Source organism: Leuciscus leuciscus, assembly GCF_965113295.1.
Source record: "Leuciscus leuciscus genome assembly, chromosome: 21".
In the NCBI taxonomy this organism is placed as follows: domain Eukaryota; kingdom Metazoa; phylum Chordata; class Actinopteri; order Cypriniformes; family Leuciscidae; genus Leuciscus; species Leuciscus leuciscus.
In genome coordinates, this window is record NC_138745.1 from 20762746 (window position 1) to 20767777 (window position 5032).

A 5032-nucleotide genomic window follows, 5' to 3' on the forward strand; every position below is an offset into this window, starting at 1 on the left:
GCCTATTGTGAATTACACAATTTTCTCTACTATCTTTCCCATTTGCTTATAATTACATTTGTACACCGGCAGCTTTATTCGGGTCACCTCGTGTAATTGTAAATCACAGTGAATTTTTTTTTTGGTGCTCTAATTTTCCGCATCATTTATTTGTCTGCGTTGTAGGAAGCAGAGTGCACAGAACCAATAATAAGCAGGTATTCTTAGTGTTTGATTTCCTTTCATTGGAGACTTCATTAAATTATTATAGTACTCAGATGATGTCTGCTCCAAAGTTAGAAGACAAACCAGAAAGTAAATGCTTGCTGTTCTTGCTGGCTAGAAACTTTAGTATGACAAAATTCAGTATGACATTCACTTAGTTCCCTTTCGAGAAACTTCTATGCTGCGTCAGCTGCTGACGCTATGGGAGACTTGCCCTCACAGAACCCGGTGTCTGAGGCACGTGTACAAACACGCCATACAATGGCCGATGCAGTGTGATGACGTCGCAAGATGCACCCTAGCGTATAAGAAGGCCGCCTGAGAACACGTCATCAGCTTCTTTGTCTTCAGGAAGTCGCTTGTTTAATGGCTGTGTGAAGATAGCAGTGTGTGAAGAAAGGATAGAAGGTAGGCAGAATAATGGTGAGCAGACAATTCAAGCGTTGTGTTCCTCGTTGCCTGCGTTTCTAAACGCCTGGCTATAGTCACGAGCTGTGTGTTATTTGACTGGGAGTGCAGCATTTACATTCAGCCCTCGAGGGGGCTTGATGCATACATTGCAATTATTTCTTACTGAGAAAACTCCGCTCCCAGCTGACTTTATGAGTAAAGAGTCAAGTCGTTGAGCCCCACGGCTCTAGCGCCGCATTTGCTGAGGCAGCGCACAGGCTACTATAGTGAGAATCTCAGATGGAGCTGGTAGAGGAGCGTGATGGAGTTCCCCTCACCTCTCTCATTGGCTCCGTTATCTATGTGCCAAAAGCGGAGGCCTGCTCAGCGGTTTCTTTCACAGAAAGTGAGGACTCATTGCTCGTCTGTGATTCTGATATAATAGACTTGGTGTCTGTAGAAACAGATATATTTAATAGATCTGTTTCCTGCTCGATACAGCAAACCACTGAATACAATGAGCTAGTGAAACTTATGACTCATATCACAGTCTGAGTTTAAACTGGTCCGGCTCAAAGTGTTAGACTATGGAAGGTCGTTTAGATGAACGATATCTGCGGAGTCATAAGTGTGCAGCTACACTGAGCCTTCCCTTTCTCCGAGACCTGCACAACAAAGTTTCAGGTGCGTGGAGACATCGATACTCTACCTGGGTGGTCCATTCTGCTTCGAGCAATTAGAATGTAGAGGGGCTGAGCGAGCAGGGTTATGGGCGGATGCCTTGGGTGGAAAGGATTTTAGCGAATTACCTTTCCCCGGGGACATCCTCATCACTGAAGGCTCCTGTTTTGCCCTCTAAACCATGTCTGATGGCATCGAGGTTGGTGGGCAGAGCGTATGTGGAGGCTGGGCAGACTGGTGGAGCTCTGCACTCTACACTGTAAAAATAAAAGGTGCCTGGAGGAACCTTTTGGGGTTCTTCACTTTGCCACACCGGTGGAACCGTCTGTAGATCCTCTAGGCACCCTTTAAAAAGGGGCGGTTCTCTGAGGAACCACACAGGTTTCCTGAGGAACTCTTATATAAGGCACTGTGTGGAACCACTGTGGGTGCCTCCAGGAACCAAATTTCATTATTTTATTTGTATTAAATTAATTTCATGTTGTTACTATGGTTACCACCATTAACTTCTATTATAATAAACAAACTGAACCAAATACAAAATAAGAATTGTTTATTACATATTTTAGATCCATTTTAATACATACACTTCCATGCACTTGAAAAAAAAAAAGTAACATGAATAATCAACCATGTGTATACAATAGGCTACACAAGAAAAGACATCTCATCAAAATGCATGGAAAACACATGTTCCATGTAATAAATCAATGTAAAAAATTACAATTTTGACTAATTAAAAATGTCCATCTTCACTTAATTTTAAAACATGTGTTTCAGTCCGCTTGTTAAGTCTGACGTCACTGTTTCCAAGTCCAAAAGCTCTATCAGATGCCAAAAACAAACAACAAACAGTGCTAATATACACTCATTGTGCTGTAATATTCCTGAAAATTAGGATCCAAACCTTTATCTCTATTCCGAAATCTCAGATGGTTAGTTATTCAGCTATTTTGAATCATAAAATGTTGAAGTCTGGGATGCCGTGAGACTGGAGACTGAAATGTACACTATGCCTTTTGAAAAGCTTAAATGTGTGACTTGAATCAACAGTTCCCATAAATGGTTGTTGAGTATTCTCAATATCTAGAAACAAGATAGGAAGTAGAAGTAGAGGTTTCGACCCGGAAACAGTATTCCTTATGTCACAACAAGCAGAAAACATTTTCCATTTTAACAGAGTTAAGGTGCAGTAAAATGATCTGTTGTTCTGTGAATGTTCACTGGTGAATTCAGTCATTTCAATAAGAATCCACACGATCAGCAATTTTGTCTTTTTGCCTGTGTAATTTCACGAAATTCACAAATGTGATGCACCTTTACTCGCTGCAACATAAAATGCAATCAATTATAAAATCTTCAGAAGGGACACGTGAGGTACTTAACAAGTTAGAAAAGTGAAAAGGTGCATCAGCTTCATTTTCTGTTTGCTTTTCCTCTTTTCTGGTGGATGGTCCAGGCACTTCAGTGATTTTCAGGTCTACAGGAGGATTTTTATTCTTGATCAAACTTGTATTTCAGCTTACCGAGATCCCTGCAAAGTACAACATTTACTGTTAATAAGGTTATTAAAGTTATTAAATAATTCCCTCAGCCTTGTGACGTTCCAAACCTGTTTGACTTTATGTCTGTGGAACCCGAAAGCAGATCTCATAATGCAACCCGTCACCATTCAATATCACTGCATGAAACACAAGCATACATTTTTTTTGTAATTCATTCAAACTATTCTTATGTACACTTGTCTAGTTCAATTCAATGCAACAATTTATGTAAAAAATGGTTAAGCTCCAAAAATGTCCCAGAAAAGATCCTAAAAATAGTCAATGAGTTCACAACTCATGTGTTATGGGTTGTGTTGTAAGTCTTCTGAAGTCATAATAGCTTTTTCCTTTTTTTTGTCGAAAAAGACTAAACTTTAAGTTATAATTCAGGGTTCAAATGTCTTATATTCAAATGCATATGATTAAGGTATAGCCTATAAAAAATGCATAGCATTATTAGCTCCAAACCTGTGATATTATTTTTCTGAGTAACATGAATGAGATTTGAGAGCATGAGGGAAGATTTTCAGAGAATAACTTATTAAAAAAGTACAGTCAAACAATACAATTTCACACAGAGAAAGTTCATAGTAATAAAGTACGTGCATGTGGTGTATAGGTAACTTACTGTAATTCAATGTTGCCTCTGAAATGTTCAGATTATTTTAGAAATGTAGCCTACTGGTTGTTCTGGGGAAACAAAAGAACAAAGCTGATTATTCACAACATAATATTTATTGACCAGTAAATGGCTTTAAAATGGTATTTGAGAGAATGAGGGCACCTGTAGTAAGTAAAGTTAGGCTAAACAAAAACAGACCAAACTATATTAACCTGCTTTTGTTATTCATAACAAACGCCAATGACGACAGCAGGAATCAGCTACATTAGTTAGGCTATCTCAGCAATTTGAAGACACAGTTTTACAGAATATGTTGAATTGAATGACTAAATCAATCTAAGACAATAAGTCAATAATTTCCATTTGTTCATTAACTTACGTTAGATCAACGTAGTTAGCATCGCGGCTAAAACCTTCATACCAGATACTGTGCAATAAACGAGTGGTAAACACTGTAAAAAAGTAGTAATGTATAATCAATTTAGTTTATATATATGTGTGTTTGAATATATAGTGAGTAGACTCTGTATTTATATTTATTTGGCGAGTTTACAAACCTTGTAACGGAGAGCCGATCAAACGGCGGAAGCTTTGATGAGAGGACGGAGCCGTTACCCGATGACGTCGATCAGCTGAGCTTTGTTGCGCGCGAGCAGCGCGAGGATCACTGAAGCGACGACAGCAGAGGAATAGCAGCAGTTTCGTGACAGAATAAAACTTTTCTCCTCCTAGTTCTTCTTCTTCAAATAATAATTTATGAAGAAGTAGGTAAGGCTACTTGATTATGGGAATTGATTACTATTATTTATTCAATAATAATTAATGAATTATTCTTATTAATATTATTATAATTTAGTGTTGTTGTTTAAGGTTTAAATTAATCAACAAAATAGGCCTATAGATACTAAATAAATGTAAGCTACCTAGGTGAAAAAGACGTAGGCTACTGTTAAATGTATTAAAAATGCATTAAAGTATATTTGTATTGTAGGCCTACTAAAAACACACTCAAGTTCATTTTTAATAGTACGTCTTTTTTCACCTGGGTATGTAGGCTATACTGAATCAAACTTAAGTAGCCTATAATAATAATAATAGGATAATAATATTCTCATTCTGGCCTCACAGAACCATTGGGTTCCTCCAGATGCTGGCTTTAACATAAGAGATCTTCCAGGAACCACTTAAATGTTAAAAGATCTTCCAATAACCCTTTTATCGCATTCAAGTTCCTCTATTTTCCCCCAAAGCACTTCGAGGTCTCATGGTAATGAAAAGGTGACTCCAGAACCTCTGAACTAAATACAAAGTGCTTAAAGGATCCCATAAGTTCCAGCAAGAACCTCAAAGAATGTCAATGCTCCTCCAGTAACCCTACTATAGGAGAAAGAGCTTTGAGGCACTTAAATTACATTTTGAAGTTCCTTGAGTATCCGACAGGATATTTGAGGCTCCTTTAGTTTTTACAGTGTATGGCAGTACTGCAAACTTACCAGGCAGATCTGCACGCACCTGGATCAGGGGGAGGGTTTTTCTCCTGAGGTAGTCACTAAACTGTGTATAGCCACAGATCTAGCTCTCTACGTCATCA

At 38.3% G+C, this 5032-nt stretch overlaps 1 long non-coding RNA gene across 1 annotated transcript; it reads right to left on the minus strand.

Moving 5' to 3' along the window:
- Nucleotides 1–1811: 1811 nt before the first annotated feature.
- Nucleotides 1812–3335, minus strand: LOC309485499. The gene is made up of 2 exons (XR_014201212.1): nucleotides 2888–3335; nucleotides 1812–2809 (listed from the first exon to the last, which is right to left on the minus strand). It is a non-coding gene; the product is annotated as an uncharacterized lncRNA (long non-coding RNA).
- Between the last annotated feature and the right edge of the window lie 1697 nt (nucleotides 3336–5032).